Source organism: Phodopus roborovskii, unplaced genomic scaffold (genome assembly GCF_943737965.1).
Source record: "Phodopus roborovskii unplaced genomic scaffold, PHOROB, whole genome shotgun sequence".
NCBI classification, from domain to species: Eukaryota; Metazoa; Chordata; class Mammalia; order Rodentia; family Cricetidae; genus Phodopus; species Phodopus roborovskii.
The window spans coordinates 5,575,098-5,586,830 of record NW_026126613.1 but is presented as its reverse complement, the minus strand read 5'-3'; positions in this window follow the sequence as shown (position 1 = coordinate 5,586,830).

The window sequence follows — 11,733 nt, the reverse complement described above, 5'->3', positions numbered from 1 at the left end:
TTATATAGTTTTTGGTTTATATATAAATTCTCAGCATGGAAGGAGGAGGGATTCCCAAGGCACCACCCTGATCTGAAGAGCTATTGGCAGTTAATGGTACTGAGGAAGAAAGTGGGTTTTTGGTTTTTTTGTTTTGTTTTTTTTTTTTTTTAATGATGTAGCCACTAAAAAGATGATAATGCACCAACAGATGACTCCATCCACAAAGTGAAGCCTAGGAGGAGTTGGAAAAGGTGAATGAGGGGATAGATGTACTCAAATTATTTGTAAATTTCTCAAAGAATTAAAAGGAATAAATCAGTTAATGCACATTAAAAATCAGATCTTTTGTTACTATTGCTGATTAAAATGAGTCTTAGTGCTTTCTGTCATGGATTCAGAAGAGACAGTCATTAATAAAATATGCTATTAACAGCATAAACAAACTGAAAATTGTTTTTACAAGAGAAGATCCCTTGATTCAGACTGGTGACATGTTCGTTCTTCAGTATGTCATCAAACTTCAATTGAAACTGCGATTTCTAACACGAATACTTATTTTCTGTTATCTGTTATCTTTATTGATTGTTTATGCTCTTTGGTAAAATGGCACATATTATATTAATAGTTACCAACATTATGTATTATTTTATTATTTTCTTATTATGTACAAAGTACTAACCCATTATTTACCTGTTTTCCTATGACTTAAAGTATTTCTGTTTGTGATGAATGTTCCCTTTGTCCTCACATAGGTCACATCTAACATACATGTTTCCTATCAAGTGTCCCATTAGTTTTGAGGAGTAGAAGTAAACCATAACGTAAAACTTAATTTCAGACACTGAGAGCATTCTTACTGAAATAGAGTGAAACACGATCAGGTCAATCCTAGATATTATTCATTAGTTACATGAACTTTCACTTGAGTCCATTTTATACCATAATGTAAGGCTGTGTAAGAGTCCCCGAAAAGCTCAGCCTGCATGACTGAATGAGTCCTTGTAAATCTGTTTGTACTGAGACAGAAAAAATGACTGGCAGGTATAAAGCAAGTCAGAAATCTTTCCAAGCCCATCAAAGTCACATAATCTGCAAGAACTCAGTATGTGCTTGAGGAAATAAGAGCAGGGGAGAGAGTGCTGAAAGCACTTTAAGGGACTTCAAAACCAGGCCATACTACAGTACTACAGTGATCTTTGTGACTTAGCCTTTATAAAGAGAGAAGTGAGAAATTTCACATTTTTTAAAGGAAAAATTTTGCATGTTTGCTCTTAATAAGGAAAACCAGATCTGCTATTTGAAAAAGGCTTAAATAGGTATCAATGGATTTAAGATTAATTATGATGCTGTATTAACCATTTAAGAGTCTATATTACATTAGTATAGCTCTGAATATTATGATAAAGAGGTAAATTTAAATATCTAACATGAAATACTTATGGCAATTTACTAAATAATTATTGAGATTATTAAATTTGTCATCATAACATTACATGTGTTATATAGAGTACCCATAGATTTGAAGAATTGAAAGCCAGTATGACATTAACAGTTTTAATGACTGACTTCCTCCAATTCTTTGATCAACCATAAGAGAAAAGGTGCCGCAGATCCATGTCCTGCCATTCGAGCCCCACATGAACACACAAACATGCTATACTAATTATAAAACTTTTGGCTAGCCAGGCATTGATGGTGCATGCCTTTAATCCCAGCATTTGCGAGGCAGAGGTAGACAGATCTCTGTGAGTGTGAGGCCAGCCTAGTCTACAGAGCTAGTTTCAGGACATGCTCCAAAACATTACAGAGAAACACGGTCAGAAAAACAAAAAGCAAAACAAAACAAAATGAAAAACAAACAAAAAATTCAAAAAACGTTTGGCCTATGGCTAGGACATCTTATTGGCTACCTCTCTCTTAATTATTAACCCATTTCATATTTATTTCTATATGGCCTTATCTTACCAGAGACTGCCTGGTGCATCCTATCCTCCCAGTTCCTCCATGGCATCTCTTTGCCTCTCTGCCTACCTTTCCCAGAATTCTTCTCATCTCCTAGTCCCAACGATCTTCCTACCCCTTTTGGCTATCAGTGTTTTATTCATCAACCAATAAGAGAAACATATACAGAAGGACATCCCCTATCATCTCCTCTTTTCTGTCTAAATAAAAAGAGAATTATTTTTTTTCTTTAACAGTAAAATTATATATTAAAAAAGCAGGTATCAAGTATGAACCATAGTTAACAATATTTAGTCCATTAACATTTGGCAACATTTAAAGAAAATATTTTGTGGTCTATCCTATCTTTGTGAGTCTACAGTTTTAATTAAGGGAAACTATAACTATAACTATCTCTAATCAGCTCCATACAAGACAACAGAAAGATAATCAATAAACTCTAGAATTGACAGAGACATCTCACTGTCTGGACAGTCACTCTATGTTCTTCTGTAATGTTGGGGCACCCACCTTCATCCTACATGTCTAATGTGTTTGGCAGACTTCTCAGTGATGCACAAAAATTGGAAACTCTCCTGACTGTATTGGCAGTTTGTCAGTCATTATTTTCTGTGTCCTGCAGAATGTCTGGCAGACTCTTCCATGAAGCTGGAACTTTGTAGGACTGTTGTATCTTGTCTTCTCAAGTTCAGCAGTCAGTTTTCTATGTGTCTTGTATGTCTAATTTTTATAGCATACAGTCAAACAGTACAGGCAAGAGCAAGAGCTCTTGGGTTTTTTTTTTTTTTTTTTTTTTTTTTTTTTTTTGTATTAGCAAAAAGGCTACTCTCTCAATATCAAGTTTCTTCTATGTCTATCTTCCTCTTTTATGTGATTGTTGCTGGCAGGAGCAGTTGTGTTTCACTATCAAGAAAAAACATAATGAACCATTTTAAATACTATATTCTATTCTATAGGTCTTTGAAAGGTTTGAAGAATATCAATGCATTTGAAATATATCTCTGTACATCTAAAAAAAATCTAACTAACATTAGTAAATGTTTACTATTATAGGTGACTATATATAACCTGTATTTAATTATTCATTACATTTTAAAGTGATCGATGCAAGCACAGTACCTAAACAAGATGAGAAATATACCAAAAAAAAAAAAAAAGATTGACCTTAAATTTGTATCAATAAGACAAAATCCATACCAATGTAAAGTATTCATTTCTATATCAATTTTCTCTTCTTTTTAGAAAGAGATTAGTTGTGGTCATTAACCATTTATAAACAACCTTTTTTTAAATGAAAGCAAGCATTCATAAACAATATTTGGGAACTAGGGCATTGTTCTTTCCAAACTGCTTCCTGCTGTTTGCGGGTGCTCACAATATCTTGGGGATCTTAAGAAAACACAAAAACCTGGACAAATCCTGACTGCAGAAGTTTGCAATGCTGCATCATCTCAGGTGTTTTAGATGTTGTATCACCTGGGTCACTGCTTCAGGGGGTCTTGTATAATCAACCCATATTAATCTGGAAGGAATCCACAGCTTTTCAGTTTCTGTGAAAACAAAAACAAAATCTCTCTTCCAAATAAGCATGTCTAGAGTTAAATTATGAAGTCAAATTTAATTTGAAGCAGGGCCTCTTAAGAGAGCCCTGTAATTTTTGTCTCTATTGCTGAGTCAGGAAGACCCTCTTAAAAGAGTCATAAGCCTATGCTTGTCTCTAGAAACAGAGCCCACTGAGAAAAATTCTGCTACCAAGAATTAGAGCTTCTCTCTGTTCTTTCGTTTAGAATACCTTTTTAAGTTTTTATCAGGTTTCATTTGGAAATTCATGCCACCCACCTTGCTGGTGCATCCACTGCTTCAGCCACAAATGAATACACAAAGATGGTATATTACTTATAAAACTGTTTGTTGATGGCTAGGGCATCTTATTGGCTAGTTCTTTCTTAATTATTAACCCATTTATATTATTATATGTATTTCTATAGGGCACTATCTTATTAGATAATGCCTGCCTCATCTTATCATCTTTATATGGCATCTCTTTGCCTCTCTGCCTACCTTTCCCAGAATTCTCCTTGTCTCCTAGTCCTGCCTACCTTCCTGCCTTTATTGGCCAATCAGTGGTTTATCCATCAATCTATAAGAGAAACATATATATAGAAAGGCATCCGCCCCATCAGAAAGGACTGAAATGATCATCATTTAATAATTAAGGATCTTGCTGGCAGGACAATATTCTTACCACTTTCTAATTTCAGTGTATATAAACCTCTGTATTTAATCACCCAGTTAACCACTCTCCTACTCACCATATCCTAATCCTCAACTGGACTGGAGACTCTCCTACTATACTAGATAACAGCCCATCCAGAAGAAGCCTAGCCCCTAACTTTGTTAGTTACTCTGTTCTCCAACAGAGACCACATACAATTAGAGAATTCCAGGTACACTACACTTCTTCAAAAAACCCCAAATATTTAGGCATTCTCCCACCATGTCTTCCATATTCACAACAGCCTAGTTGCCTTGCCCTAGCTTCCAACTGGAGCAGAGTATAGAACTCCACCAAGGACCTAGAAGACTAGGAATAGTCCAAGTAGGCTAATTGCTCATAATTCCTTCCAACTCTCTCAATATCTCACAATCCACTCACCGCATCATCAAGTCCTATGCCCTCATAATTATCTTTCCCAACTTTTAACTGACATATTGTCTCCCCACTCCACTGAAGACCAAGAGAATGGAAGAAGTTCAGGCCACAAAGACCAGAAGAACAGAGAGGAAGTAAAAACCTAGGAAGAACAAAGACAAACTCAGAAGTCAGTATCTAGGCCTTTAATTATCCCAAACCCAGATGTCTAGAGGCCAGTATGAAACACAATAAATAATAACAAAGGCAATGTGTCACCACCAGGAATAAGTTATTCTCTACAAGTCCTGGATATTCCAAAACAAGAGAAGCACCAAAAAAAAAAAAAAAAAAAGGACCTTTAAATCAAGTTTATGAAGATGATATTGATCCAAATATGTGCAAATGAATAATATCTTAAGGGAATTCAGGAAAATACAAACATTTGAGAAAATGAATAAATCCCTTAAAGCAAATCAAAGTTAAAAAAGAAACAGAAGGAAGTGTACAAAACCACTCAAAGTCTGAAACTTAGAATACACACAATCAAGGAAAGATAATCTGAGAGAATTCTGCAGTAAAAAAAAAATCTAGGTAGGAGAACAGGAACCACAGATGCAAGCATTGTCAACAGAATACAACAAATGAAAGAGAGAATCTGGAGTAGGCAATATGATGAAAGAAATTAAACATTACTCAAAGGAAATGCTAAATATAAAAAGTTCCTGACAGGGAACATCCAGGAAATCAAAGGTACTGTGAAAAGAACAAAGCTAGGAATATTAAGAATCGAAGTGGGAAATGAATCCTGTTACAAAGGCACTGAAAATATCTTTAAAAAAATAAATGAATAAAAAAGGAGGAGATGCTTAAAGAACACCAAAAAAGAGTGAACCAGAAAAGGAAGTTCCCTTGCCACCTAATAATCAAAACACTAAATATATAGAACAAAAAATATATTTAAAATCACAGGAAGAAAAGTCCAAATAACATTTATAACCAAATTCATTTAAATGAAAATAAACATTTATAAACACTATTTGATAATGTGAGCATATTTCTCTCCAAATGGCTTAATGCTGTTTGGGGGGCACTGTCCATTCCAAGGGATCCAGAGCAATCCCAGATACCTGACCAAATCTTGGTTGTAACACTCTGTGAGGCTGCTTCAGGGAGTCTTGTTTGACCAAACCATATTAGACTGGAAGGAATCCACAGCTTTTTCATCTTCTGTGGAAATAAAAGCAGAACCTCTTTTCCAAAGTAACATGTCTTAAGACATAAAATATGAAGTCAAGGCATTTTCTGACTACATGAGACTTTAATCTGCTAAACTTCATGGCCAGGATTAAGGTGCACATGTTGCCTAACTGGCGCCACCCAGTTAGGTTCCAGCATAGTTGAGGAATGTTTACAGCCAGCTTTAGGAACTGTACTCACTATCTTGACTCTGGTCTATGCCATCATCAAGCAGTTTAGTGCATACTGTCCACAAATCTTTTTTGTCTGTATGAGTAAAAGCTACATCTACCATGCAAGATGTGTGGCTTAGAGACTGAGCACCATTGAAGGGAATCTGCCATGCTGTTTTCAAGCTGGGAAGCCACAGCATCTCTCTGAACCATTGCCTGAATGAAAGTGTGTGACAAGGAAGCCCATTGAATGTCCATTTCTGTGTTTTCAGAATTATTTTTAAGCCTTTATTAGTGCAAGAACACTAATATGGACATTATTTCAAGGTTTTACAAGCAAAACCAGTTCTCTGCTGAACAGGATGTATGGAAAACTTGATTTCAAAAAGAAGAAGAAGAGATTCCTGTATTCTGAGTTGAAAAATCAAGGTTATTTATGTCTCTTAGTAACTTTCTATTGCAGACCAGTTCTAAGACTCATGAGAGAATAATCAAAACAGTTCCCACTGCTCAGAACCTTAAATAAATAGTTTTTCATAGCTACAGAATACATTTTCAATGTAGATGCTAGGTGTATATTAGGATTCCTGGTATCAGGGAAGTCTTGTAGTGGGAAGAACAGAAATGAAGAGGAAAGAAAGAGGTACCTTAATAGAGGGAGCTTTTATGGGCTTAACAAGTAAAGTGGCACAAGGGAAACTTCCAGGGATCCACAATTATGCACCAGCTAAGAATATAAGCAATAGTGGAAGGCTACCTTAAATACCCTTCCTAATAATGAGATTGATAACTACCTTAAATGTCATCATAGAGTCTTCATCCAGTAACTCATGGAAGCAAAAACAGAGATTTACCACTAAGCAAGGAGCTGTTCTCCAATGTGTCACGACGATGCTCAAAAAACCTACAGAAACAGCTGGCCTGAACAAGTGGGAGCTCACTGACCCAAGTGTGGCACCTGGGTAACCTCATAATATGGATTCAGGCCCCCTGAACATAGGTGTCACTTGGGGAGCCTGAGTAGTCTATGGGGCCATTGGCAGTTTGATGGGAGTTGTCAGTCTGTGAATATGTTTGTCGTATTGGTTAATGAATAAAGCACTGTTGGCCAATAGGAAAGAAAGACAGGTGGTACTAGGAGACTAGGAGGGGGGAGGAAGAAGTATGGGGGAGTCAAGATATAGAAACTAGAGAGAACAGAGGTCTGGGCCCTCTCTCTGGTAGATGAGACCTCATGGAAATAGTTAGATTAATAGAAATGGGTTAATATTTAAGACAGAGCTAGCCAATAAGAAATACTAGTAACAGGCCAACAGAATTATATCTAGTACAGCGTCTCTGTGTGTTATTTGGGGCTGGTGAGGCTCTGGGTCCATACAGGCAGGGAAAAACTACTCATAACAGCAGTTGGAATCAGTATTTATCCCTTGTTCAGGAATGGGATTTGGAAACCCATTTCCAATGAAATGATACTCTCTCAGCCTAGAGGGAATGGCCTAGGGCCTGTCCCAAATGATGTTTCAGACATTGATGATTCCCCATGGAAGGCCTCACTCTCCCTAAATAGTAGACGGTGGGTGGGATGGGGCTTAGTGAGGGTAATGGGAGGACAGGATGGAGAGAGAACTGGGGATGGGATATAAAATAAGATTTTATTAAATTTAAATAAAATTTATTTAAAATTGATTTCTAGAAAATAAGACACACATATATTAAGTAAACTACTCCATCATCAACAACATGATCTAGTGTGATTTTACAGTGTGGATTCAGTAACTATGAGGAGCCTTTCTATAAACATTTTAAGCAGCCTCTGATTTATCTACATCTTTTATTTTGATACTAAGAGAATGAACCATAATTCTAGTTCTCAATTTCTAAAATTAGTGTGGGCAATAAAAATCTCATAATGGATTCTGAACAGATTTCTCTTTTTTTTTTTTTTCAGAAACATTGTAACTCTTACTTTTACTTGATATCCTTGCAGTCTGGTAAAATCGATATGGTCATAATCCCTCTCTTCCTTCCATGTAATATATAGTGGAAATAATTTGAATAAAACAAGTAGCATAGTAGATAGAGAAAAAGAGAAATGCAAATAGGGAATCAGGGAGAGAGCTTGCTATGTTTGAAACATCTTGTTTTCAACTTAAGTTTAGGTTCTTCCCCTTTTTATTATTTTATTTAATGTCTTGTGGAGAGAAAGGACACAAATATGATTGATTTTGTATGACCCTTGACATGATTATGTTTTGTATAATACCTTTTACCTCAGTGTTGTTTATCTTGTACTTTCTTTGAAGTGTATTCCAATGAACAAAAATTTGCTAATTTTAATATTCAAATTATTCTTTGGTTGATTTTTTTGTCAGCATCTTTATGCTATTTTAAAAATGTGGTTTTGTTTATTTGCTCTTTTTAAATTAAATTTTTATCGTTGCAAATTTCGTTCATGTAGACAATACATTCTAGTTACTGTCATTCTCCTATATTCCCTTACCTCTCACTCTCCTTCTTATAAATCTGCATCACACAGTGCTATGTTTGTGCAAGCCTAGTTTAGGAAGTTGCACTTCTATTCATCCATGGATAGATCTCATTTCTCTTACATTCTTTCTTTCCACTTTTCCACATCGTTTTGTGAACCTAGGAGTAAAATTTTTAAATTTGTTTTGACAATTTTATTTCTTTGATAACTTCATATATAAATATGGTGTCACTCATACACAACCCTTTCCATCTCCAACTACTCCCATAGTTCCCTTCAAATTCAGGATCTTTTTAAAAAAATCTGTATATCTATATATCTATATGTATCTTTCTCTCTCTCTCTCTATATATATATATATATATATGGGACCATATATCTATATCTATATATATATATATACATATATACAAGATACAAAATAAATGTAAATTAGAGAAAATAGATCTTAATAAAGTTATTTGATACACATAAAATTTCAGTTTATTAAAGATGATAAAAGCAGTTTTACAAAGAGCTGTACTGTACCCATTTATTTTCATTAAAATAATTAATACTTTCTGTATATTTGATACTGTAGCAAATGTATAGAGCATATTCAATATTTTTCAGATATGTTTGCCTTTTTCTTAATCAAATCATCAATATTAAAATAAGACACTACTTAAATTATAAGAATATACTCTCAGGGTCATTTCATCGGTTGTAAGAAATTCTGTCCTAATCTCAAGTCAAGATATATTTGTTTCATGAAATTTAATGCAGCAAATTTAAACAGCCATATTTAAAATTAAACATTTCAATATAAACCAAATCAAATATTTGCTAAAGTGATCCTTGTGTTCTGAATAATGTCTGGTTTTTCACAATTTAACAACTACATTTTTATAGAGCAAAAAACTTTATAAGTCAGGAAAAGCTATTGCCTTTTACTATTATTACAAAGCAAAGTGTTCAACACACAATATATTGGCAATGTAAGGAACAACAGCATGTGCAAAACACAGTGTGCACACTACATGTTCAGAATGAAGGGTGCAGTGAAGGCACATATTACTGCACAGGTGAGCTTGCCAGAAATAGTTCTAGTTCAGCAATTTAGTTTGAATCAATCATTGTTCATTTCTAATTCAGTAATGTTTCTGTCAACATTTATGAAACCCCTCATGCAGATGGTTGTTCTATTTTGCCTAGTCCCATTGCTTTTTAGCCACAAATAAACATCACTTATATTAAATATAAACTGTGTTGTCCATAGCTCAGGTGAAACAGAACCTCCACCTAATAATAAATGGTGCCCACACGTGGAGCAACAATTTCCACTTAAAACCTGACAAAAGGGTAAAAAGGGATTTGAAAAACAAAATAACAAAGGCAAGCATGGCTTCTTGGTTGCAGCATGTTTTTCAGGTGGGTTCTGTTTTCTAGAGGCAAGCACAGGCTCAAGGCTACTGTTAGAGAGGTTTCCTGACTCAGCATTAGTGGAGAAATCTGCAGGGCTCTATTTAAGAGGCCATGCCACCAAACAATTAAATGGTGTTTTTGAGCAGCCAGTGGCAACATGCTTCTTGGTGGTGGCACAAACCTAAAAACTCCACCGTGATGCTCAGGCCCTCAGAATAGAGTGGGCCCAGCCATGACTTCAATCAGAGCCATGGAGATTAAAGACTTGTGTGGTCAGAAAAAGATAGAGATATACAGTGAAGACAGATTCAGATGCAGAAAAACCTGTAAATGGCTTACAATGTGTATTAGAAATATATGTAGGCTTGGGAGAGAAAAGAAAAAAGGATAGAGAAAGTCATTTAAAACAGAAAAAGCATAGCTGGGTGTGATAGCACATGTTTTTAATACCAGCACTCCACTGGCAGAGGCAGGTAGATCTCTGTGACTTCAAGGCCAGCCTGGTTTACAGAGTGAATTACAGGACAGGCAAAAATTACACAGAGAAAATTTATCTCGAAAAAAAGAAAAAAATAAAAGTAAAAGGAACAGAGTAATAAAGAAAGCTACATAATGATGGAAAATATATATACATGAAGACTGGATACTGTATATTATTGTGTGTATATTATTGATAAGAAAAGAGCTGAAGCTGCTAAAAGAAATTTGATTATAAATACTGCTGTATTAATCCTACCTATTATTTTTAAAATGTTTTGACTTCAAAATTTAATTCTAAGGACAGTTTACTTTCAAAAAGAAGTTCTACTTTTATTTCTACAGAAGATAAAAAGCTGTGGATTCATTCCAGACTAATATGGTTTGATCATGAAGAAACCCCTGAAGCAGTGGCCCAGGTGATAAAACATCCAAATCAGTTAAGACAATGCAACTTCAGACTACTAAAACAAGGATTTTGTCAGGTATCTGGGTATTCTCAGGATCCTCATGGTAATGATAGCACACACAAACAGCAGGAAGCCCTTTGGAGAGAACTATACCCAAATTCCCAAATGTTGCTTATAATTTTTTTTTCATTTAAATGAGGTTGATTATAAATGATTAATGATCACAGAAAAAAGGGAGGATTATAAAATACAAGTGAATAATGTTGATAGGTATGGATTTTGGTTTATTGATACAAACTTAAGGTAAATTTTGTTATATGCCTATTTCTATTCTTCATTAGGTATTGTAAAATTAAACACAGATTATAGATAATTATAGATAATCAGCTATAATAGCAAAAACTTATGGTTGTATTAGTTTTTCTAGATACACAGAAATATACTTCATATGGATAGATATTTTTCAAACCTTTCTAACATCTACAGAATATGGCATTTGAAATGGGTAACTAGGATTTTCTCATGATAAAGAGACACAAATGTTCCTGGCAACATGAATTAAGTCAGAGAGGAAGATGGGCACTGAAGAAAGTCCTTATGGGGGTTGCCTTTGACATGGTGAGATTAGCCATTTGTGAAAGAAACTGTTCTTGGCTGTACTGTTTTTGTATAAATTTGACATGCTGATCCCAAGGGAAACTGCTGAACTAGGCAAACAAGAGGAGACAGGCCTTCAGTGTCCCTGCTTAATGGAAGAGTCTGCCAGACATTCTGCAGGACACAGAGAAAAATGACTGACAAATTGCCAATAGAGTCAGGACAGGACAGTTTCCTCTTTGCTAAGAAGTCTGCTAGAAATTCTAGGTCTATAGGATGAAGGTAGATGCCCCATGTTGCAGAGGAACTTTGGGTGACTTTACAGGCAATGAGATGTCTCTGTCAATACTAGAGTTTATATACTATCTT